General features: G+C 50.9%; 1 protein-coding gene and 1 long non-coding RNA gene across 9 annotated transcripts in view; one reads left to right on the top strand and one right to left on the bottom strand.

The window, feature by feature from the left end:
- Positions 1-26,058, bottom strand: part of LRFN2 (leucine rich repeat and fibronectin type III domain containing 2) — a 190,990-nt gene that overhangs the window by 132,884 nt on the left and 32,048 nt on the right. For 5 of the 8 annotated variants that reach the window (XR_012062160.1, XR_012062159.1, XM_072945075.1 and 2 more), the window contains exons 1-2: positions 23,345-23,446; positions 22,428-22,511 (exon numbers count right to left, since the gene is read on the bottom strand). The exons of 1 other annotated variant lie outside the window; for it this stretch is intronic. The gene's annotated coding sequence lies outside the window, so the exon portion shown is untranslated. Of the gene's footprint in view, positions 1-22,427; positions 22,512-23,344; positions 23,447-23,736; positions 23,801-26,058 lie in introns of those variants that run through there. 2 more of the 8 variants (XM_072945072.1, XM_072945071.1) reach the window with 2 other exon arrangements.
- Positions 23,588-26,057, top strand: LOC140687701 (uncharacterized). The gene is made up of 3 exons (XR_012062162.1): positions 23,588-24,537; positions 24,970-25,213; positions 25,855-26,057. It is a non-coding gene; the product is annotated as an uncharacterized lncRNA (long non-coding RNA).

Raw genomic sequence — 26,058 nt, 5'->3', positions numbered from 1 at the left:
AAATGGGCACAGCGTTCTAATACTAACAGCCTGTTATTAAAATCAAGTGCTATTTCACAAAACGCATTTGCCGGGGAATGGCTAATTACAGGCAAGGCGCATTTCTGTGTGGTGGTGCCGATTAATCCTGAACAGTTTAAGCAGCCGAATTTTATACATATAATTATCACTCAAGATTCACAAAACAGCAACAAGATGCTCTGGGCTCTGCCCTTGAGGGACGCTGGAACTGAGGGCAGTCGGGGCAGGAGGGCGGGGGCAGGGAAGTGCTGGACAGGAAGGCTCAGCTGTGCTGAATCATGCGAGCAGCTCCACCTTGACCCTGCTCTTCCTAGCCATCTCTCACATCCCCCAGATGGAAGGAATAAAGCCACTGATGAGGCGGGGAGGGGCCTCCTAGAGCGGGGGAAGCCAGAAACAGCTCCCAGGAGGACTGCCAGCAAAGTTCCACCCCTCCCCCTGCACGGTCCCACCACGAGACTGAACTAGCTGTGGGGTTTGGGACAGGGCGTGTTCCATTGTCCCACAGCCCAGGTTTTTCATCTGGGAAAGAGGCAGGCTGAGGAGCGTGTCAGGGATGGAGGTCATGACCCCAAGACCCGAAGGCAGAGAGGGAGTCCTTACAGGGTCCTGTGGTGCTGCTTAGCCAATGGAGGTGCAGGAAAATCACACAGCTTCAGAGCCGACGGGCCCTCATGGCAGAGTGAGACGTGGTGGGTGGCGGACGCCACCAGCCGCAAGGCATCCCGGGAGGCCCTGCCGGGGAAGGGGTGGCAGGGAGCTGGGGCAGGCCACCCTGGTGCAGGGAGAAATGTGGAAAAACCGAACAGCCACTGAGGGCCAACAGCCCACTCTGGGAGGAGGGGGTGCACCCAAGTCCAAGTCAGGCTGGACCTAGAGGGCGCCCAGGACGGTGGAGTCATGCGAACCCACAGTGTTCACAGGAAAAGGAGAGAATAGGGGACCAAAGCCTCTGGTGCTTTATCTGAGTCCTGCTTCCTGTTTGCTTCTCTTTGCTTTGGGAGCTGGGGCTGAGTGTCGGGGTGCGGGTCCCACTGGAGGTGCGCAAGGGGAGAGTGGACCCAGGACTGGGCTAACGGAGCTGTTGTCAGAGTGACATTAGAGAGACCAAGCGTGTCAAAGTGCACAAGGACTTAGCATGTCTCCACAAGTGTGAGCTTTTACACACGACTTTTGTTACAGTGACGCTTACGGTTTCAGAGACTCAAGCAGCCTTTTGAAGGCCAGGGTGACGCATGTGGTAACATCTGTGTAAGTGCCGGGTACACAGTAGGCATTCAAAAAATGCTCCGTACTGGTGAATTTGAGCCCCTCCTCATCCTCCCTCGGAGTGCCCACTGAGGACTCTGATCTCCAGTTTCACCCTTCAGACAGCACCTTGATGGCGTCACCCACCGAAACCACCGAGAGCGGCTTTTACAAGCGTTCAGCACGCACCCAGACCCGGGGCCTCAGCCCTCCTGCTCTAAGCCTCAAGGATGATCGATCACACTGAGTCATTTAGCCCCCCCACCACCCACCACCTTGCTTCTAGCACTGAAGCAGCTTCAGAGCTGTATCACCAAAAGCCCTTGAAAGTTAGCATGGCAAGACTTACCGGAGACACCGTGCATAATAGTTCAGTCCGCTGAGCACCCGCTGTGTGCCCGCCCTGTACTGGCTCTGTGTCAGCCCTGTTTCCTGGTGAGCATGGGAAGCTTGCTGGAGAGGCCATGTTAAGTAAGACACCCAGGGCCACAGGCAGTCAGCCACAAGATGGTCAGCCACCTCCCTCTGCCCTGACTCACGGCACCCCCGCCCCCACCACGTGTAGGTACACGCACACCTGCAGCCTTTTTCGCTCTTGGATTATGAAGTAGGTGGAGCCTGGCCTCTGGCATTCCCCCTTTTTGTGCCTTTTCCATTCCTTCTTGGTGGCCTGGCTCACCCAGGCAGGGGACCAAGGCTCTCCTGCTCACTATCTCCCCCAACCCAGCCAGCCTTTAAACCCTGTCTTTTCTTCTGCAATGAAAAGTGCTTTCTGAGCTTAATGGAGTTTGGGGAGCCAGAGGGATGGTGAAGGAGGTACTCCTAGGGGCGAGGGATTTCCAGGGCTCCTGAAACCAGGCTATGACGGAGGCTTGTGAACAAGTGCGTCTGATAGTAGCAGCTCCAGCTTGTCCTTGTCCTGAGCCCCCACCCCTAAGCCCTGCTCCAGGAAACCGAATCAGGGGCCAAAGTTCCCAGAAGCTCCAGACCCCGTTCCTTTCCTTCCTGATAGAAAAACCATCACAGCATCAGAGTTAGAATACTGCACTTGGGCTAAGGAGAACTGGGTTCCAGTCCTGGCACTGCACCCCCACCCCGGCTGTATGACCTTAATCAAGTCACTTCCCCTCTCTGGACTTCAGTTCATTACCTGTAATATACAGGGCTGGTGTGGATGGGCTTCAAGAAGTCCTCCAATTCTGGACTCTGACTGTGTGACAAGGCAGTGGTCCCGATTCAGCTCCACCCCGCACCCCATGGGGCCATGCTGGTGACTGGGGACAGGATACTGAAGACAGGAGCAGTCCCCAGGCCACTGGCACCCACCCTGCCTGGAGCCATCTCAGAAGTCACCAGAGTGCAGGGGCAGCCTTGCTGCAGGCTGGCTCCACGAGGCAAATTACAGCCTCTCAAGGGTGCCGGTGACAAATGACTACTAAATGGTTTACTTTCCGTATGCAAATGAAGCCGCCAATTTACATTCATTTGCACCTGATGGGTGTCTGAAATGGGTGGATTTGATTTGTGCCTGATCTGTAAGTGTCTAATTTATTAATCAATAAAACGTCACGTACAGGCACAAGGAGCCCCGGTTTCAGCCGGCCTCCATATATATGTAAATAATGCAATCTCTCAATCTGCTTGTTATGTAAATGTTAATATAAAACTGACAGAATTATGCATCTGTAGAACTTTACGAGCAGAGAGAACTGAGATTTACATGGGCTTATACTCACCCTTTGCCCCTTGGCTCTTTCGATGCCTCCTTCCTTTTACCACACCTTCCTCTCACTTTCCCCTATGCCAGTTGACCCATCTTGCCTCCTCCAGGAAGCCTGACTTTGAAAACTGCCAGACCTCCACCCAGAGGCCCTCGCTGTTACCTCCTGCACAGTCTTGCCTTTCTCTGGCCCTGAACTTTGCCCCCAAGGGCACGCCTTACACGGCCTTCCCATCCACCCATGTCTTCCTTTTCCATCTCTGGGTGTTAAAATTTACCCCAATCCAAGGACCAGCTAAAAGTCACCATCTTTAGCCAACGTGAACACTGAGCATCCAGGCCCAGAATCCTTCCAGGAAGAGGGCGGGATCAAAGGTCCCAACCTGCAAGATGCTTCTGGTTTAATAACAGCAATGTTTCCATCCGTTATGTGCCCAGTGCTGTTCTGAGCACTGCTTGCAGGGCAACCTCTGCAGCAAGGGGGCTGCTGTTGTCTGGCTGCCCAGGTGATGAAAATGTGGCTTCAGAGAGGTTACCTATCAGACAGGTACAAACTGGAAGGGCTGGGGTTTGACTCAAGCCAATGCCATCCAGAGTGAGATGGCCTTTTCCCAGTGAACAGAGAAGGCCATTCCAAGCCATGGAAGCCAAGTTAAATCCCTTTTATAGTACTCCTCAAAGAGGCTCCCAAACAAACCTTAGCAAAACCAGAAAATGATAGCTTTCTCCAGCCTGTCCCGCCAGGGAGGCATCTCGCCTGGACTGCACACCCACCCGCCTTCAGCACAACAGGTCTTCACGTTGGCTAGAAATTCTCTCTCCATTTATTTTTCTCCATGTCTGACCTCTCCTGTCCACTGTGAGCACAAGGCCAGCTCTTCCAGTGCCATCAGTGGCCCCAGAGTACCCAGCAGTCTTAAGACAGATGTGTGGAGCCATCGGACATGCTAGAAGATCCCTCCGGCCCTCCCACTCCCCCGGCCCCTCTTCTCCCTGTGCACCCATCACCTCCTCAACCCCACACTTCAGGAACTACTCTCAGCCCACACTTTTATAGATGAAATCCATAAAATTTGATAGAGAGGGACAAGAAAAAGATAAAGGTCCATTGATGTTTATTCTACACCAGGGGCTTGGCAGATTGAGACTCGGGAGGTGAAGCAGCGTTCATAGCATCATATAACCCAGGTGAGGGCATAGCCAGGTTCAAATCCAGGTCTGTCCAGCACCAGGTCCATCCTTAGGCAGGATCAGTCACTGGATGACCTGAAGCTGGATGACCTGAAAAGGGCTACGGAACCCCTCATCCATCATCCTTACTGGCTTATATCCTACCATTAAAGATTCGGGGTTCCTCTCCCATAGGAATCATCTTTGAGAGCCCACAGATCCCCAAAGCAGTAACAAAGGCAGGAATCCAGCCCGAGTGGTCTGCAGATCTACCAGATCCTTTTTCTCTCAATGTCGACATTAAGTGATATGTTCCCGGCAAGGAGGGGATGCAGAAAGGTAGGGTGAGCAGAGTTTTGATGAAGCCCATTCTATCCTCAACAAGAGGGAAAACAAAACCTTCATTCAACATTTTAGATTAAAAGGTGCCACTGAGGGCAGAAAATGGATCTGTCAGTGGAAGCTCAGTGAGACAGGCTGTTCCACCAACAGTTGCTGAGGGAAGTGCCCCTGAATGTGGGACCAGCTACATCTGGCCTGCAGTGCTTCTAGAAGTTCCTCTGGAAGACGGGATTTCACTCACCCTTAAAAGTAAAATGGAAATGGACTTTCTGCACTGAAGAGCAGTTCTCCAGAAGCTTTCTAAAGGAAGCGCCTAGAGCTGCAGTCAGGTTAAGCCTCCTTTTCCAGTGTCTTCTCCAACAATGCAATGTTCCAAGGTAGCCGAAGGCATGAGGATGAAAGAATGGAAAGGGGCAAGAGGGAGGCCAACACCCACTGCTGTTTATTCTAAACCAGAGCTTGCAGATTCTTTTTTATTCAATTGGTTCCATCATATATAAGGTAACATACTATTATACACAGGGAGATAGTGAAGTTCAGAGAGGTTAAGAGATTCATCTAAAGCCACACAGTTAGCAAGAGACAGACCAAAACTGGAAATTAGGTCTGTCTAACTACAAAGCCTGGACTCTTTCCAGTGCCCCGAGTCTCTAGTTCTGGAAAGGAAAGGCCTGAGCCACTAAGGATGAAAAGAAGCCAATCTGAAAGAAGAATAGAAGGCTAGATTCCAGATCATTTAGAAAGAGAACAGATACATGCCTGGCTAGAGATATGATGAGTGTGTAAGTGATTAAGGAGAAAGGTACCATATTATACTTGAGAGGCGTTTGAAAATCATCTGATATAAATTATTCTACCCATTAATGATCATTGAATAATGCTGCTTTTAAAATAACTAAAATGAAAACACTCTAAGGCATTTGAAACTACATGGTTCTATTCTAGATTTGAGGACAAGTTCAGTTTGTAATTTGGGTCAGATAAAGGAGATCGAGGAACCTCCTGCCACCAGACATAATAATAACCATAACTCTAAGAGCTACAATATGCAGCCACTAACTGCAAGTGCTTTAAACACACAAAAGCAGATAGTCCTATGAAGTGGCCGTTGTTATTCCCAATTGTAGAGGAGAAAACAGGGTCTCAGAGAGGTTAAGAAACTTGCCAAAGGTCAGACAGCTGGTTAGAGATTCAAATCCAGTTTTCTCTGGGGCCAGAGTTCAAAGAGTCCCTGCATCATATTCCAGTTTTTTTTTTTTCTAAAAGAGATATCTTAAAGGAGAGCTTTAATTTCTTAATGCCAACCCTCAAACTCTAAGATCATGGGTCCCAACTCTGGCCCTATCTTCCCCTGGCAGCTTGCGAGGTAGGGCTGCCCCGCTGCATTAGGGAGACCAGGCTGAACAAAAGAATTCCTGGATGTGCAGGCACCCTTTGTGGGCATCTGGGCCCAAGAGAGGAACTCAGTGGGAAGGCACACCTTTTCCCAGCTCTTAAAGACAGACCTGTTGTTTAACACGAGGAGGAGACTGGAATAGCTGACCCGAAAGCCCTCTAGCGCTCAGATTTTGGCAGCCCGTGCTTCTGTCTTCCATATTTTCCTCTGGGATGCCCTCTGTGGGGGAAATAGATGCCCCTTGTCTCCCTGCTGCTGCTGTACTGGAGGTTCCCAGGTGGAACCCCGTCAAAGTCAGGGGCACGGCTCTCTCCAGAGGTTGGGGGCCCTGGGTGGCTAATACTCCTTCCTTCCCCCTTCCAAGCGGCAGAGTCTTCTGGGCTGTTTGATCCTCACCCCATGTCCCCATGGATTCTCTAGGAAGCCTCCTAGAATGGTCACTCCTGCTGGTCACACCGGCATTCCTATTCCCACCACTCCCAGGACATCGACAGGGCTCAATTCATTTGCATGTCTGGGGAAGGCACTGCGCAGGCAGCTCCTGCTCCCACAGCAGGCAGGGCCCTCCCCAAGGACACACACGTGCTAATTTTTCTTGATTCTCCCTACCCCCCTCTTCTGTTTTCCAGGCCTCGGGAATGTTCTCAGGATGGGAAACAAAAGATGCTTAAGGTCACAGCCTTTTTTGCCTTTTTTTAGGAAAAAAAAAAAAGGTATAAACTTAGCAAGTAAATTATCTGAGGTGTTCTAAAGGGGAGCAGGAAGAGCAGAGCAGCTCTGAAGGCACTGAGAAGAGGTGGGAGGTCAGCCAGCACTTCAAAGGACCCCAGGCCCTTTGCACAACCCTGGGCTGAATAGGATTGAAAAGTCTCCATCATGACAGAAACTGAAATTCCACACCAATAGGAGGTGCGAGGTGAGGGTTCAGGGTCAGTTTTATGGCAGTGGAAGTAAAATAAAGTGTGATATTTATTGTCCACCTAAATTTGTAGACCAAGCTGCCTACCGTACTATCCACATTGTTTCCTGCAGTTGATCAATGTGGGCTTAAGGGAAATGTAACTCATCTTAATATCTGCTTAAACCAAATGGAATATAAAAAGGAAATAAATTTGTTGCCAAGCCATCAAGCTGTGCATTTTAAACCCAAAATAAAGGGCCTGAGGATTGTCTATGGATTTAGATTAAGTAGAGTTTCTGTCACAGCTTCCTATGTTCATATCACTAGTGATATTTCATGAAAGGGGGTGGAGAGTCCGAGCTGTCTAGGTTCAAATCCCAGTTCTGTCACTTACTAGCTGAGTGACTCCAGGCACGTTAGTGAACCTCTCTGTGCCTCAATTTCTCCAGTCGTAAAATGAAAGTAATCATTGCACACACCCCACAGGGGAGATGTAACAATTCAATTAGATCACATATGTGCACGCTGACACACAGTAAGGTTCGATAAATGGTAGCCATTATTATTATTCAAATTTGAGAGATTCTTAAGGTTGTTTTCGTTTGAACTTTCTAGTTTCACATTGCAAATACCCCAACTGAAGCATAAATTTTTCACTTGATTGCATATCTTCCCCTCTTTCCCTGGTTAGACCTTACATGTGGTCCCTATGGGGGAATGAATCAGGCAACATGCCTGCTGTAACCTGGGAAGATGGCAGGCCAGGGGCAGGTGATATAGAAGGAAGTGAAGCACAGACAGTTCTCTTTGAGATGCCAGCTGCCTGCCCCACCCAGACCCTGGACCCTGGGCCACCCAAACATCCAAGCCTCACCCTCCTCCACTTTCCTCTGTGGTTTAGACAGACAGGTGAAGTCTAACAGAGATAAATGGAAAGTTCCACATTGGGATTGGAACAATCGATTACAGAGGCATAGGATAGGGGAGCTGTGGCTCAGGAGCAGATCCAGAAATGAAAAAGGGCCCAGGCTAAGTCAGTGGGGCTGGGCAGTGATGTTCAGAATGTGGCGGGGGATGGTGGGTCACTGAACTAAGTAGCTCATGATGAGGGAAAAGACTTGGAGGCAAGTAGTGCGGGGGAGGAAACAGGAAGCAGTGGTGGTGCTGATGGTCAAGACAAAGAGGCTTGGCCTCTCTGCCAACACGTGACCCCATGGACCACGTTATCCAAGAAGCCCACCGCCTCTTCTGGGTTTTATGCTTTCCTTCTGACCACCCCTTCCCGGCTGCCTTTGAGAATCTCCCCCCTCTGCCTGCCGTTGAACCCTGGTGTTCCCACAGCCCACTCTCTGCAGGCTTCTCTCCTCACTGTCTGTTCTCCACCTGGGTGACCTGCCCCACTGCCACACACCGCAGACTGACAGCCCTCCATCCCCTCTCCCTGCTGGGAGAGTCCCCAGTTCACATCTTCCCCATTCTGCCCCACAGGCACCCTAAACTCAGCCTAGTTCAAACCAAATTCTCTTCCTCTTCATCCTCTGCTGCTACTTTGGCGTTCCTGGCCTTGGTTACTCTCATCACTGTTTGCCTGGTTGTTCCAAACCTCAGTCCTTTTTGGGGAAGATGGAGAAGAGGAATACCTTTTAAAAGTTGTTTGTGGAAATATGAGATGCATACAAAGAAATTCACAGACTATAAACTCAGTGAATTTGCACAAAATAAACATACATGTGTAACTGGCACTCAAATCAAGAAACAGAACAAAACCAGCCCCCCTAGAAGCCCCTCGCGTCCCCTTCCAGCCCCTCCCTAAAATGGGTGACTGTTGTTCAGACTCTAGCACCACAGATACGTCATCTGTTTTGTAATTTATAAAAATGGGATCCTATGGTTTGTATTCTTTTATGTCTGGCATTTTTCCTATGTTCAGGAGACTTTGTTCACGAGATTGTCACTTAGACTGCGCGGTGATTTAGACTGCTCATGCTTTACCGGGCAGCGCTCTTGGAGTCACGTCTCCTCTCCTCTGCCGGTCAGCATTTAGGCAGTGTCCGGCTGGGGCTACTGTGAATAACGGGTGCTGCTGTGAGCGCCCAAGAGCACATCTTTTGGGTGCATATGTGTGCAGTTCTGCTGCGTGCACATCCATATGCGTGCAGTTCTGCTGCGTGCACATCTAGGAGGGAGCTCCCGGTCAAAGACTGCACAGAGACAGCTCTATAGTCAATTCTGCCCAACGGTTTTTGTCTGTCCTAACATAGTCTCCCTCCAGCAGCACAGGAGAATTTCAGTTGCCCTTGGAGCTGTTTTTGACTCCTCCCCGCCCCCCTCCAGGGAGCATTTACAGCTATCTAATCTGTGTGCGAGTTTTGTGTTTCCAAGGCTGCTTCCCATGGGCCCAAGCCCTGCTGGTTCTACTTCTACATGGGTTTTTAATCCCTACTGTCCTCTCCAGCCCCACTGCCATCTCCTTAATTCTGCCCTCCTTCTCTCCTGGCTGGGTTATTACCTATTCTGGTCCTCCCTTATGAGACTGTACTGGGCCCCCTCCTACACTCCATCCTCCATGCTCAGCAGGGTGTCCTCCACACCCATCACAGCCACCTTCTGCTCAAGAACCCAACGGTCCCTAGCCGCCAAAGGAAAGTCACTATGCCGGAACTTGTGAACACCTGGTGGGTAGGTGCCTGTGTCTCCGCCCACATCTCCGTGCTCAATACACATGTAATGATCCAGTTCTCATTCTGGCCCCACCTAGAATGGTGGGCCAGATTCCAATCTCATTCTCTGTAGCTCCCCTAGTGAACTCCCACTGCATAGCCATCAAGTCACCCAAGTATTACTGCACAACCACCATGTGCCAGGTAGGTGCCTTCCTCTTTGCCTGAAATTCTTCCCGCCTTGGGGACAGTTTTAGGCAGCCAGAAGTCTAGTCCTACTTGGGGTCATCAGATCCCAGAGATGGCTGGGATGGACCTCCAGTTCATAGCAGTTCATCACGCCCCCTCGAGAACGGACTAAGACTGCCTTGTTCACTCCCAAGTAGCTGCGAGGGATGGATGGGGCCATTGCCAGGGCGAGACACAACTATCCTAATGTGACTGATTTGTACTTTGTGCCCAGCTGCCACAGGGCAGAAGCCAACACAACTTCTCAAAGCATCCAAGTTGCCCATGTTCGTAAAGATTCCTGTCTCCCACAAAGGGGCCAGTTTTGGCTTTTGAAAGGCCAAAGAGGATCCCTCCTCTGTTCAGATGGTCTCCTAGCCAGCTGTACACCCTCTTGTCCCCAAGGGCCAGGAAATCTGGACTGCTGTTTGCACATGCTGCCCAGCCTCCAGCTCCATGCAGCCACCAGGCTTGTATTCTTACATTATGGCAATGCACCTGGTGGTCACAGTCACCCTATGACAGCCAGGCCCCCAGTGTTATTTCTCACCTTTGTTCAACAGTTGGTATTTCACAAGACAGTGTCACAGGCCTCATCTCTTAATGCAATAGCCCTGTGAGATATAGACAGCGATTCCTATTTCACAGATGAAAGAACAGGCACAGAGAGGTTAAGTCACCCGCCCAAAAGCACACAGCTAGGAAGTGGCACAGTTAGAGATTAAATCCGAGTTGTCTGATGCAAAATCCATCCCACCCCCACTGCCTCCATCCTGTCTACAGAAATCTTGCACCTCCTCTAAAATGCCTCATCAGTTATTCCCTACAAAGCAGTTACGGATTTCCCAGTCAGAATTAATTAATCTCTCCTCCGTGCACTGTATCTGAACTTTTATTATAGTAATTATAGAAGCCTGACTTTTATTATAATCGTTATTTACACGTCTGCCTCTCCAACTGGGCCAGGAGCTCATTAAGGGTGGAACCCTGTCAATTCTGTGCCTTGAGGCCCGGCAGGTGGGTACTGAGCACAACACAAGAATAATAACAGCCAGACAGTAATGGAGGCCTCCAGCCTTCAGGCTTAATCAAGTCCTCGGCTTAATTTGCCTGGGCTGAGGGTCAAGTACCAAGAGGTGACAGACTGCCTATGGTTGTAAAAATGCAACAGAACACTTAAAGGCCTTTAGTGGCAGAGTCTCAGGAGGATGTTTCTTAGGGCTTCTTAGGATGTCTCAGTGCCCATTTTCTTGGTTCACTTGGTGGGTCTCTGTTTTGCTTGCTCTCTCTCTCCCCTCCCCCCTCTCCCTTATCTTTCTCCTTTTTTCCCATCCCCTTGCCCTTTCTTCCTCTTTCCCATAACTGGACAAACTACAGAACCAAAATATATTTTCTATTATTTGTTGTACCAACTGAATTTTTTTTTATCTGTTCCCTGCTCTAAAAAGTAAATGAGTGGGATGTTTTCTACTTTACTGCTTTCTTAAACACACACATGCACACGCGCACACACACATACACACACACACACACACAGATGAGATTTCCTTTTCCTTAAGGGATCACCTAAGTCATCTTTTCTGTCAATTCTGACTATCAATAGGGGGAAAAAAAGCCCCCTACCCACTGCAGTCACCCTGACCAAACAAAGGTACAACTTTCTGGACCACATAAGGTTAGCCAGCCTACACCAAATGACCTGGGAGAAGAGGACAAAATATCCTTCTTTGGACAAAAAATAAAGGGCAGATGCATGCCCTGGGTGAAGGGACCTGATGTCCTGACGGGGACACAAGCACTGCACCCACAGAAAATGGGGTTGCTAAATCATGAGAAGCACATTGTGGAGGAAGGGGAATTCGGAAGCCAGGGTGTAGACCTCAGCATGACCTGGACTGAGGAAGGAATGAGAAGAAGAGAGAAGGCAAGGTTGATTTGGGAAAAGCACAGCATAATTGTACTAATATCATTACACTAATGTGATGAATAGCCAAATTCACTGAGCACTTAGAATTCACCAAGCACTATTTTAGCTTCTTTACATGGACTAGCTTGTTTAATTCTCCCAGCATAGGTATTATTTGAATGATCATCCCCATTTTCCAGATGAGAAAACTGAGGCACAGAGGGGTCTAAGAAGCTTGCCTGTGGTCCCACAGCTGGTAAACGGAGCAGACAAGGCAGTCTGAGCTGCAAGGCCTGTGCCCTGAACCACTTTCTAAACATTGGAGGGGGATGGGGGCCCCGAGGCCAAGGCTTAGCTGTCACCTTGTCCCTGTGGACCCTGGATAAGGCACTGTGAGATGGGCAGGTGGTGAAGCAACTTGCCCAAGGCCCACAATGGGGAATGGCAGGGCTGGGATTTGGACCAAGGTCTGTCTGACTCCAAAGCCCAGGCTTCTAGTCATCACTCTAGTCTTCCTCCCTTGGCAGCCATGGGTCAGGTCTTGGGTCTCAGTCACCCCGGAAAGCAAAATGGGGCCAAAAGAGGTGAGGCCTTGGTGCTGCTGCTGTGCTGTGTGATCATAAACAAAGCTCTTGATGCCTCTGAGTCTCGGCCACCCTGCCTGCTTGTCAAATGCGATGATGGGACTGCCCTTTGGCCAGCGTCACACAATTACAACTAGGCTGCATGCTTAGTATCATTATCATGATGATTATCAGTGCTCACCCCGAGGAAGCAGGCGGACAGCTGTGTCCTGGATGCTCCGGGAGACCTTAGGGCAGCCAGAAAGCAGGCTGTGACCAGGACCCAAAGTTCCAAAGAGGAGGGAGGATGGGGGCCTGGACTGTCCCTGCCACTGCCCTGGTGTCATGGGAATGGACAGGGACCACCTAGGGTCAGAAGACATCCCCACTGAGGCCATTCAACATCAGTTGTGACATGACTCCATTAACCACGGGGACCTGTCCTCCCCCAACTGGTCACCCCCTTAGCAAGTGGCAGGACTGTGAGCCAGGTGCCCTCCTCCTGCTCTCCTGCAGCCACACTCCGAGAACTTATTAAGTGCTTAGCCCTGCAGCTAGCAGTGGTGGCGGTGCCGGCGGGGAGGAGGGGGCAGGAAGGGGCGAAGGCCCTGCACTTTGCTGATTAGGTATCAAGACTCTTATTATACCCATCTCATCACTGTGCTCAGTGTTCCCAGTGAGTGAAGAGAACCCACGTTTGTGGATGCTTCATCTGACGTGCACAATGCAGAGGAAAAATAATTTGATTACGGAAAGGGGACAAGAAAGACAAGGAGAGAGAGGGTGACCTGGTTTTGCAGCTGGCTCAGCGACATACAGGCAGATGGGTCTGGTCCGAGGTGGGAAGTTAGGAAGATACTGTACAGGCCCAGGATGTGGGAGTCAGGTGAGAGATGGAAATAAAAGAGTCTGAGGTCAGGTGCCGGCTGCGTGTGACCAGTCACCAGAGGCATCCCTTCCAGCAGAAGCAGCATGGAAAAGAGACAAGGAAAGGTTCACTGGGAGGAGGGAGAAGCCCGAAAAAGAGTCTAGAAGACAGTCAGGAACTTGGAGAGCTCTCATGTAGAGAGGAGCACAGCCCTGCCCTCAGGGAGCCCCGGTCTGAGGGGAGACACAGCCTCAGGGAGATGTAGTTTGACCGCAGGGAGATGTAGTTTAAAGGAGAAGAAATAACTTGTACTTTCCCAGAACCCTAGTCTGTGAAAAGAGTCAATGTATTGCCTTGCCCAAAGAGATACCCAGGATTTATTACATAAGTGTTCACAATACTCTAAGGTCAGGAGGTGACTTTCCATGTATTCAGGGCTAAGCAGAAGGAGGAGAATTGGTGCATCCGTCTTTCCTGAGCTTCACTGAGTTACGTAAGTGAAAAGAACCAGAGTGATAAGACTGAAGGGCCTGTGTCTGCAAAGGGAGGGCCAGGGAAGGTGGAGAGGAGCCTGCTGTCACCTAGGAACCACTGGGAGGTAGGTAACAGCTGGGGAAACTCAAGAGCTGTCCCACAGGGCAGCAGGAGGGCGAGGGCTGCAGCCTGCCCTACAGAAGCAGAAGCCCAGCTTCTCACAGGACAGGTTCTCAGGAGGAGTCTTGCTAGAGAGAGGGCAGCTAAGATGGCAGGGTTTCAAGTCTGATGGAGTCTCGGAGGCTTTGAATCTCACCTCCGGTGCCCAGGCAAAGAGAACCCCTTAGGGGATAATTAGACCAGTAATTACCACCATCAGTATAAGGGCACCATTTACTGAGTACTTAACTTGTACCAGGCACCGTTTTCATGACTTTCCGTGCACAAACTTTCTTAAACATCACAACAACACTAGGAGGTAAATATTATCATTATTCCTATTTCTCAGAGGAGGAAACTGAGGCACAGAGAATTTAAGTTGCCACCAAAAGTTATGAAGCTAGTACGTGGCAGAGCGGGAATTTGGACCCACGGGATCTGAACAGGTGGTTATCCATTTTCTGCTTAACTGCTTCCAAGGACTAGGAGCTCACTACCTTGTAGACTGTTCTTGGGCACCTTCTAGCATAATCTGAAGCACAGAGCAGAGGCTTATCATCCTAGACGCACAGGTGATAGGACAATAGCCTGAACACTGAGAACGGTGCCTGGCACACAGTCCTCAGGAATGCTGTGAAATGAACGTCCTTCCAGCAGAAACATCCCGTGTGCATAGCCCGTCACTGCTGGGGCCACAACTAGGGCACAGCCACAGATTCTAGGAGAGCCCCCACCATGTCACACCCACCGTGTCACACGCAGTGTGGCCAGAAAGAGCCCAGAGAATGGAAGGAAACCCAAACAAAGAAATTCCCAAAGAGCAAGTGCCATGGGAACTGAGGGGGCAGAGCTGACAGCAAGGCCCATCTCAAGGGCCCCCTCCTCCGGGAAGCATCCCTGGCGGCTTGAGTCCCCATGATCCCCACCGTCTTCACCTGTCCCCGGCCCTCAGCCACACCTGATGGGGTGGGTTCCTATCTGTGGGGGTGGCCGTTCTCCCTGCTTGAGCCACAAACTCCAGTGCGGGGTCAGAGACTTAGCACCGTGTGTCGCCTCGCCCACCCCAACGCCTTGGCATAGAGTTAGGAACAAAGGGAGAATCCCTCAGTGTTAAAGATGGATGGACATCAGAGGCCCTGGGAGAGAGGCTAGGGCACACGGCCCATTTCAACTCCTTCAACCCTCTGGCTGCAAACAGGAGCCCTTGGGATCTCCCAGAGATCGCCAGGGGCCTGCAGGCCCACGGAGCCCCCTCATCTTCCCTGTGGCTGCAGCTTCACTTTGCTCAGGCTTGAGGATTAGGAAGGGAAGAAAGCCCCAGGAGCCCCCTCACCAGCACCACTCTCTCTGCTCTGCGCCATGGGGTGCTAAGGGGAGGAGCTGCCTCTTTAGATCTTTCTTTGCTATCAGGAGAAAGAGTAACAGGAGGGACAAAGATTTGAGCTCTGGGATTCAATGCTCTGGGGAGGGGCAGGAAGTGAGGGGTTACCATGGAAGGAAGGAAAGAGGGTGGAGCTGAGTGGGTGACAGGAAGCCCCAGGTCCAGCACACATCCCCTACTCCCAGGTCTCTGCTCTGCACTCCCCTCTGCAAGGCCCCCAAGCTACCCACCTCCTTCCTTTCACTGACAGCTCATTCCAGAGGAGAAAGCTAACCCCACTCCAGCTCAGGATTCCTGCACACCAATGTGAATTACTATAAACACAATGGGTCCAATTAGAGATTGGCTGGTTTAAGAGAAACATTCACACTCAGAGCCCTCTTTCCCTCCTTTCCAACACCAGGCAAATGGGCCACTACACTCTTCTCACACTCACACCCTCTTACGGTTAACACCCCAGTCACCACAACCCCAATCACCTCCTCCCCCAAATTACAGCTCTCTGTTGACACCTCCCAAGACACATCCTACCCCATCCCCAACCACTCCTGTCTCGACCCAGGCCATCTCCTCTTGACAGCCCCGCCCACCCTGTCCCCCTTTCCTGTGATAACCATTCTACGTCAGACCCAAGACAGGGGCTAGTGGGAGGGGGGCGAGGTAAGTCTGTGCAAGCGTAGAATCAGATCCTGTCTTTTTTTGTTCATCGCAAATGTCTGCATTATTTTTTTTTTTAGAAATAGTGCATTAACAGATTATTCATCTCAATTACCTGTAGCACCTCCTTAAATTCTGCAGCTGAGGGGTGCACCTCACACTGTTCCTGCCCCATACATGCCCCCTGTGGTTGGGAGGGAGTCTGGACTCTCTCCAGTCTCCTGCATCTCTAAGGACACAGGGCACCTGACAGCCTGACACTCACCCCGCCCCTCCCCCCCCACCGCAAACCCCTCCCCCCTCATGCAGAGTGAGACCTCTCTCTCCCTCACCCCCCTCCCTGGGGCCAGACCTGACTAACAGAGGGCAGAGGCTGATAAACAGCTGTTAACACAGATATCACAAGCCTTCTCCAACAGAGCTGAGGTTGCCTTCCCTTTTGTGGGGGCTGGGGGTCACTGACTCTCATCCTTTCAACACTGCTCCAGAGGTACCGTTTCCCCAACTTTAATCATTTTGATGTTTCTTCCCTGACAGCCACTGACAAGGTTTCGGTGTAGCCAATGCTAACAGTTTGGAGAATAGAGGAATAAAGACGGCTTTCTCACTGATGGAGGCAACAGCCACTCTCAGCAGCCCTGGGAAGCTTCCAGTTCCAATTCATTCATTCATTCAGTAAGTACCTCGTGGGCACACCCACTACGTGCAGGTGCAGTTCTAAGAGCTCTGAATACAGCAAGGAACCAAACAGAATCACTGCCCTCTGCAGCGTCCACTCAGGGGTCCACGAGGGAAGCACAATCTCACCCACACAGACCTCTCCCCAGCCCCAAAGAGACGGCATCTGCCTTCCCTGGCGCAGGATTCATGGGCCTCATGGTGCTTGGGAGCCCAGGATGGTTGGTGGGTGTGTCTTTGTGTCTTGAGCAAAGAATAAAGGGAGCTTTCAATTCCAGTGTAGGGTAGAGAGGATTAAATGGGTGTGGGAAGCCAAGGTCTTCATTTGTGATAATGGCCCCTGTCCTACCTACTGTGGGTACAGCCATTCCTAATTTGGTTTTGCCACCTGTGACCAGGACTGGATGCTCTCACTCCTCCTTTCCCTGCTCCATCTCTGGTACTGTTGTGAGATGCCAGGAGAGGACAGATGCTGTAATGCTTGAAATCTGGCAGATCTCCCCAGTGTGGAAAGAACTAGACCAGGAGTCGGGGTCATGCTCCTGGCGTGGCCACGGACCGTGAAGCACAGCAACTGAGTGAACAGATGCTGAATTTGACTTGGGTCTCAATACCAACTTTACCCTCCCGAGCTGTGTAAGCTTGAACACTGTGCCTCAGTTTCCTTGGAGAAAATACTACCCCATGCCTGCTAGCATTACTACAAGTGAAATGTTCATAAAAGCCCCTGGCACCGTAAGTGCTATGTACATGTGGATGATCATGAGACTGCGGGGTGATTGTGGGTGAGCCCTTCCCTCCTCTGGGGTGCATCTGTAGAATGAACAGTTTGGACCTAAGCTCCCCTCTGGACCCCAAGCTTTTGTAAAGCAACAGACCCTTAGTTGGGGTCCGCCTACGCCCTCCAGGGCACCTCCAGGTAGGTCCCTTGGCCGAGGAGGAGGAGACAGCCAGAGAGGTTTGGGATGATGTGGTTCTCTTTGTGGACCTGCTGTGACTGGCAGCGTGGGGAAGAAGGATGTTGCCCGAGGGGCTGCCAGCTGCCTCTGCCAATGTTGTTGAGAGCAGAAAACGTAATGGTATTTTCATTATGAAAGGGAAACACAGAGCAAGGCTGCGCCTTCTGCAGAGTACTGCGTTTCTTTCCTCCCTCACTGGAGGGCAGCTCAGCTTGCTGGTGGCGATGGCATGCTGTCCTGAGGACACATTTACGCCTCAACTTCCCTTACCCCACCCCACCCCTGGCCTGAGAGGCACAGCAGGGGTCTGAAGTGCCCAGAGAGGCTCACCCAGGGTGCCACGGCCGTCCCAGCCACCTGTAGGGACTCCACCACACACAGACTTGTGCTCACATGGACACTCATACAGAGACCTGCTCACCCAGACGCATGCATGCACACATGTTCACACACACACTCGCCATTTCCAGGTGGGCTGCTGCTTTGGCCTGGACACTTGCTGCAGGCGTGCTCCCGTCAATTCTAAGATGAGAGAGAGGACTGTGCCAGGAGGAAGGCCACACACCCGCCATGAGCTTCATAGGCCTCTGGGTGATTGCTTTTTCCTGAGATGCAGGCTGCGAGAGTTTTCCAATTAGGAAATCTGAGCCCCGAGAGGCTCGGAGAGGCTCGGCAGCAGCGAGGTCATTCAGGATGCAGTCAAGGCAGTGCTGGCTTGGAGGAGGAAGGAACTGGGGGTGGGTGGGTGGGAGGCAACTCAGAGCATCCCAGCAGCCAGGGAAACTTGCAGAGGCCTTTGCAAACAGGTACAGAGCACTGAGCCCCAGGCCCAGCACCAGGGCCTCAGCTAGCAGCTCTGAGGCAGCAGTGGCTTCCTGAGTCTCCACCAGGACACCTGCACCACCTGGCCTCTGAGCACGGCTGGGGGTTGAGAAATAAGATGCTAAAAAGATCTCCTTATCATCTCCTCTACATCCAGCCCTGCCCCCAACTCTGACCACGCCTTGCATTTTTCCACTGGCGAAGCTCGCCTTTTACCCCTGGCCCTCTCAGCTCTGCCAGAACTCGGGTTGGTGGGTCCCTCAGGCACCTATCTTGAGCCCATCCGCAGAGGGCTGGGTGCCCCCAGCTGCTCTCCCTGCCTGGAAGGAGTTCCCTAGTTCTCTGTGGATGCAGAAGGAGCAGTCATTCCCCAAGCCATATATCCACATTTCCCCCTAAGGCATCTAACACGAAAGCACCCTATAGACAGAGGCAAGGTTGCAAAGTGAAAGGGGGCTACACACCAGGGTGCTAATTCCTGGTCCCCTACCCTGCCACTTCTATGACTTATCTGCAAAATGGGCAGCAAACCGTTTCCAGAGTAAGTGATTGGGTCTGATGACTTCCAGAGCCCCTGCCACCCCCAAAGCTGGGATATTCTGAATTAATCCTTCAGATATCAGCAGGCACGTTGGAAAGACTAAGCATCTGTCCCCACTCCAACAGGTGGGCACCTCCCCGGTTTACTCCGTCCCTCCCGTCAGCACAGAACTCAGAGGCATAATCGTCCCTCTCATCTGGTTTCTCTGATTACCAGTCCCATAAAGCCTTCGGACCGAAGCCCGGGGCACCTGCATCTTACGCACACACCTATGTGTGGATGTACCTCTCTCATTGCCATCAGAGATAATTAGCTAGGTTTTTGGCAGCTGAGTCATATTCTCGGCTTCCATTCAGCTCTGGCCCATGCACACCCAGGTGTCTTGCACATCTGTGTCCTCCCTACTCCTGCGTCTGACTCCCCCCACCCTAGCTGCGCTGTCCTCTCTCCCCTCCTCCTTCCACTCACCTAGGGAAACAAGCTGTGGGAAAACAAGACTGATCTTTCACTGTGTTTATAAATCTCTTAAGCTCTGCACGGTGCCTTTTTTTCAGCTCAAAGCCTAGCCAGAATGTTGCTGTTTCCGCAGAGAAAATCAAAGGAAAGGGATTATAATTATGGGTCAAGTCCTGAGCAGGAAGCAGCTGCAGGCTTTGGGGGCTTCCCTTGCTTGGGTATCTTTTGTATCAGCAAAGAGCCAGGCATCCTAGAGGTGGGCTGAAAAGGGACACGAGCTGGGTTTTGCCTTCCTCCCATTCTCTTCATTTCTTGCCCTTGTGAAATGCCGGGCTACCATCAGCTCCTTCCTTGTCCTCAGTGAAGCAAATGCCGGCGGCCAGGTTCTAAATGCCCAGCTCATCAGCCACAGGGGGACTTAGGCCTGGCATGCTCACCTTGTCCTAGTCCCTTCCTGGCCCCCAGTTTCCTTCAAGGGACTGGCATGGACAACCCCCACCCACCACCACCAGCCCCACCCAGAGACTCTGGGCCATCCAGGGGCTCTCACCCCAGGTGGGCATTCACCAGTCCTCCCCAAGCCTGGAAATGCTTTTCTAATCTGGCCCACTGGGAGAAGGAAGAGAGGAGAGACGGGGGAGAGGGGAGAGAGAGACAGAGAGAGAGAGGGAACACAGCTCTCAGTCTGAGCTCAAACCATCCTTCCTTCCTAGCAAGCACAGCGACTTGCCCAACCCACCAGTCTGCAGCATCTTGCCCGCCCCTACTCACGTCAGACCTGAAAGTCCCACCTGAGGCTGACTCTTGTTTTTCTATTTAGCACAAACTTTCAGTGTCAATTTGAAGCTGCCATAAAAAGCCCAGGCCTGGCGGTCCTGTGGCTGAGCACTTCCCCAGGGATTTGAGTAACTATTCATCTGTAATCCAGTGTTTCCTGCAGGGCCACACGCCCTTGCCCCCAAAGTCTGGGAGCCCAGACCTGGCTGTCCCAAAGCCCTGATCCAGAATGTCTGAGCTGGAGAGCTCCGTGAGGTCAGTGCCCAGTGCCCTCCTGTGACAGAGGGAAAGGAAGAAAACCAGCCCAGGCTCAAAGGAGGGTGAGCAACGACCACCTGCCCCTTCCCTCCTCTTGGCAGGTGAAGAGCTGTCCCCGTTCCCCAGTGCCCGTGGAACCGAGGGTAACCTGCATTCTCGTGGTACTGGCCAGAAACAGCAAGTCCCAGCTCAGTACTGGCCCCACGGTGACCTCAAGCATGTTGCCTCCCCTCTTTGGACCCTAAATCTACATCTTTCCAATGAGGAGGGTGGAGCAAGTGGGTGGCAGGGCCCTTTGCAGCTGTGACAAGTAAGTTAGACCTGTTAACTGAACAGTGCTGCCAAGGAGGCCGCACCAGTTGGTGGTTGGAACTCAAATCCTGCTCTCCCAGTTAGGAGCCACTGACCCCTCACCTCTGAGCCAGGGTTTCTGCACTGTAAATCGGGGGTAATAAGAGAGCCTACCTCGTGGGATTGTCGTGGGATCAAATGAACTAATTCATGCAAAACGCTCAGCACGGTGCCTCGCAGGCAGTCAGTGCTTCATACGTGACATTATTTTCTCCTTTAGGAAACTGACCAGGTAGCAAGGAACCTAGTCCTCTGTGCATGTTGGAGGCTCTGGGGGTTTGGGAGCACAGAGGAAGGTGGCGTCACCAGGCAGGGCATGGCACCAGGGTGCTGTGGCCCCCCGCAAGACAGCTCCCTCATTCCTAATGCAGAACCAGGCACCGTGGGTTAGGCTTGGGGCTGCAATCACGTGCCATCGGCCAAGAAGGCGGAGAGCACAAGCCACCTTCGTTGAAAATAAATTGATTGAATGATTTGTATTCCCCCATCTACCACACTCGCGCACCGGGGCAACCCCAGGAGCATGTTAAGTGGGTTACTGTCTGGTGGTGGAGGCAGGAGGAAGTGGGGACACAAAGCAGGAGGAGAGAAGTAGGCACAGAGGGGGCCCCCAGTTGGAGAGGGATGGGTAATCAGGAAGGTGGTGAGACGGGAGGAAGGGAGAGGATACTGAGAAGGCGGAGGAGAGGAAGAGGGAGGGAAGGAGAGAGGAGGTAAGAGGTAAACCAGAAGGAAAGGGAAGGAAGGAGAAGGAAGGATGCCCAGGGAGGAGCAGAGGGCAAGGGGGAGGCAGTGAGGCCTGGGCCTGGGTTTTCTGAGCTGCAGTGGTAACTACAGTACAATTCCAGTGGCTGCAGACAACCTTTGGCCTGTGAGTAGAGAGGTATTTTAAAATAGCTCCGTGAGGGTAGGGATTATTTTTTTTTTACTGTTTCTTTTTTAACTTTTCTTTCAGCATTGTATCTTCGGGTCCTAGAATCATGCCTGTCCAGGAAAGCATGTGATAACTACCTATTGAATGAGAGTATTTCAGTGTAGACAATCAACGAACAGGTTGAGCCAAACCCCTGGCTTCTGTGAGTTCTGCCCTGCACTTGGGATGGGACAGGGCGGGTGCTCCAGAGAGTCCCAGTGGCTGTTTCTGAGGATCACAGCTTGGCTGGGGCAGAGGGCTGAGAGAGGGCAGGTGAAGAGGGTTTAGCACCAAAGGCCACAGGCCGTTTTGCTGGCAGGTAGCACAGGAAAGACAGCACGGAGACAGGGTCTGGAACGCAGCTGAGGATACAGCTCAGGTGTGCCTACTTAGTCTTAAAAGTATGGTACATTCCAAAGGGTTTGTGCCAAACCCTGTGCGTGGTAACTCATCCTTCCTGGGAAGAAGGTGGAGTGATCAACCCCAACGACTTGCTGATACTGACCCCGAGTCTCCCTGCAGCCTCTGCACCCACCCCCCACTCCCCCCGCCCGACTGCTAGTCTCCGATTCAGAAGGGGCAGAGGTGAGTAGCTGGGCCCAAGGGCATAAACTACCTCCTGGCCAGGGCTTTTGGGGAGCCCAGGGGACCCCCTGATAACATGCCCTCACTGGCTTGGCCAGCTCTGTGATACAGACCAGATGATAAGGTACCCTCACTGGCTCTGGGGTCTGAATTCAAACCCCAGCTCTGCAGTCTCCAAGCCCCAGGCACTTAGTAAATAGCTTATGTTTATTGGGCATTTACTCTGTTCCAGGCACTGTTCCAAGTCTTTTGCATATAGTTTCACTATCTGTGCGGCAGGTACTACTGTTATCCCATTTTTCAGGTGAGAAAACTGAGGCACGGAGTCAAAGAGTAAGTGGTAGACCTAGAATTTGAACTCAAGCAGTCAGCCTCCCCAGCCCTGGGTCTTACCTTCCACACCTGTTTAAACTCTCCGGGCCTCGGTTTCTTTATGGGTCAAACAAGTCTCATAGGAGTATCTTCTTTTTAGAGTTACTGAGAAGATTTGAAATAACATACATGAAGTACTTGGTAATGTAGGTATTCAATAAACTGCAACTATTATATTTCACTGATTTAAAAGTGTATTTCTGTTGTAAAAATGGCAATAAAGCAAATCTTGATTCATGTCAGTAAATGGCCCAAAACCGTAGTGACCCTCCTGCCCCATAATACTTTTTCATCTATTACGTTATTAAGCCTATTATGCCTTAGTGCCCCTGTGCTGGGAATCCTTTGTTTCCCCTCCAGATCTACTGTCCAGACTTCTCCACCCTGATCAATGCCCAGGAGGCTGATCCGTGTGTTCAAAATCAATGGCCATCATGCTGTCTGCCTTCTGCTTGGGGCAGAAAAATAGGGGAGACTGGCAGGAGATGGGAGAGGGAAGGGACAGTGGACTTATCCCCCCATCCCTCTGTGTGAGTCTGGCTGTGATCTTCAAGCCAAGGCGACAGCTCTGCTCACACACTCTCTGAGCTTCAGGAACTACCCCCCTTTACCCCTTCAAGTTTAGGGGTGCTAACAACCCCCCATTGTAACTAGCCCTATGGTATTGCATTATCCCTGTGACTTCCCAATGCCATGCCTGCATCTTTGTAAATATTTCCTTTTTAAGTAACCCGTTTGAGTGTGCCATCTGTTTCCTGATAGGACCTGACCAATAGCTTCAACTAAATGAAGCCAGAAAGCACCATTTTCACTGAAATCTGGCAGTCTTTGGGTCAAACCCTTTTCTAATATTACCAGTCACGTGACTTAGGTAAGAACTTCAGTTTTCTCATCTGCTTTTACATGGGAGTAAAATTAGGGGTAAAAAGAGTACCTACTTTATAGTTCATTTTGATCCAGTGCACAGAGCAGGACAATAAATGATAGTCATCAGCATTATTTATATCAAGAGCATGCATAGCCGTCTTCCCTTGATTTCAGTCAGGGGAGCTATGTGGTTCCATTAAGTAGATCCCACCCCCTCCCAGCACCAATTGGTACATCATAATTCCAGGGGCCATGGTGACTGGTTACAAAAGAAGCATATGGCTCAGGGAGGTCCAATCAGAGTGGGACTCCCACCTCCTCCCAAGACTATTGGGAGAATGTGTTGTCTCTCCTTCTAGAGGGCCTGATCTGTGGACACGCAGCCTGCACCTGCTGCAGCCTGCACCTGCTGCAGCCCTCTTGCTACCAAGAGGAAGGCATCTGGAAGATAAAGCCAACTCACAGAGACTGGAGAAATGGAGCCAAACTCTGGTGAATCCATGCCTGAAGTCCACCACTTTCTTGCTACACAAGTCAATAACATTCATTTTTAGAAGTCAGATCAAATTGGGGTTTTGTCTACTTATAATCAATTACATCTAGTGGATTGAGACGCTGGTACAAGAAGTGGAAATGTTGACATAATTGACCCTGCAATGTCAGGCAGGGTGTTTACACCACACCAAAGATGTGTTCTGGCCAACAACAAAGACGTCCGGTCCAGGACCACTGGGGACAGTGCCCTACGTAAGCCTGGGGCATCACTGACATTTGGAGCCATCACAGATTTGTATCTTCACAAGACCACTCTCTAGCAAATGGCAGTAGAATGACTTGAGAAAAGGGGGAGATTTTTTAAATTGGTACAGTGATATCAACTGGGGAAGCAGCGGGGCTCTCATTCCCCAATCTGGCAAATTGTCAGCACTTGATATGTAACAGCAAGGAGGGTGTTTAAACTGTTGCCTCATTCTCCTGGGGTCCCAGACTGTGTGCCCAATAGAACTATAGCAGATAAGAAAAATTTAGGATGCTGAAATACACTGATCACTTACTGGGGCTTTCAATAAAAAGTAGGGTCCCACCATACAAAGACACCCTTTGGTTCAAGGTAGCCCTCTGAGAGCAGAGAAGAAAGAAAATATGGCTTTGCCAAGAAAAGCTATCATTGTCACCTATGGTTTATAATCCAAATTTCTTTGAGATTATCGTAATCTGGAGCCTGGCAGGGATGGAAAAGTGATGCTGTTGTGTGAGAGCCAAGGTAAGTGTAGGAATCATAGTGGAACATAAGATTGGGATCCATAGGAAGTCTGAGTCCCTGAACCACACACAAACATCTCTTGAAATAAAATCCCCTCCTGGCAATGAGGACAATCCTATCTGTTGCAAGGTTGCAGCTGAGATGTAGGCAGTGAGCAGAGGGCAGATCACTGGTGACTCCCTGTCCCAAGGAAGAGGCCCCCAGGAGGTACTGTGTAGAGGCAGGAGCTATGAAACTAAGGGCTAGAGAATGAGCAGAGCAAGGAGTTCTGTTGCTAGGAGACAATTCTCAGACTTAATACTTACTCAGCAATATCTCTTGGCTGCCGTTATTGGCACATGGTATCGACCGGGAGGTAAACAGACCAGAAATCTAAGGTCTTTAGAGAGTTACGTTGTCAAGTCTGGCTGACAATGGCCTTTGATTGCTCAGACTCTAAGGTAATGCCCAAGTTTCCAGCCTCATGCAATAGGAGGCAACTGCTAAAGTATGGAGAAGAAAGGTCCCCTGCAATGTCCGTCTCAGAGGGGGCCAGGAGGACAGTGAACCAGGGAAAGCCGCCCACCCACAACAGGCTAACCAGAGAAGGCACACGCTGCTAGAAGAAGATGCTATGGACCACAAACCAATGACAGCAATGTGGCTTTCCGATTTTACTGTTTTCCAAATGGAAGTGGTATGTTTTTATTTGCTTCATCTGTTTATTTTTGCAGTTCTCATATTCTCTCCACTACTGGGTGTGCTGAGGCATAGATAGCTTACCACTTAAAAAATCAGGGCCTGAAACATCAGCAGTTTTATCTGAATGGGATGGAGAGGACTCACAGCACCTAAAGATGCTGGATCAGGAGCTGTAGGCAGGAGCTGGGTGAAATCTCACAATGCCTTGCTCTGGGCATGAGGTGAGTGCGTTGTTCATAGGTAGGTATTTTTAAAAGCGTTTATATAGTACAAGAGTATGTGTTTCAGCCAAAAAGGTGGACTGCGATGGATATTTGCAGTTGCCTTCTAAGGATCCATCATTAAAGCTCCCAAATTTTATTTAGGACCTCCTCTGGGTTGAGGGAAGCTGATTCAGTCTCCAACTGCAGGGTGGAGCATGTACGTGACACTAGGACAGTTAGTGATGGGTCATGATCTGAGCCACAAAGACTAGTTCCTGAGGAAACTGTGACCCAGGTCTGTCCATTTAGAGTGACTCTCAGGGCCACAGTACTCCCTAACAGGTAATTGTAGAGGCCAACTGCATGCCAGGCACTGTTCTAGGCAATGGTAGAGCCTATAATGAACGACAGAGGCATGGTCGTTGCCTTCCAGAAACCTACATTCTTCAAGAAAGCACAGGATGAAGATGTGAGGCCAGGAAGGAAGTCAGCGGAGGAAGACAAGGCCAGCTCACAAAGGACAGACAGGACAGAGAGCCAATGAGAAATGGAGCCCGAGGCCTGCTCCTGAAGTCCACGTTACTGCCCAGCTTTCCAAACACATGAACCAATAAACATCTTCGATGGTTTTACCTAG

This window comes from Vicugna pacos, chromosome 20 (assembly GCF_048564905.1).
Source record: "Vicugna pacos chromosome 20, VicPac4, whole genome shotgun sequence".
Classification (NCBI taxonomy): Eukaryota; Metazoa; Chordata; class Mammalia; order Artiodactyla; family Camelidae; genus Vicugna; species Vicugna pacos.
Note: the sequence above shows the minus strand (reverse complement) of the source record. Positions and strands in the feature narration are given on the sequence as shown.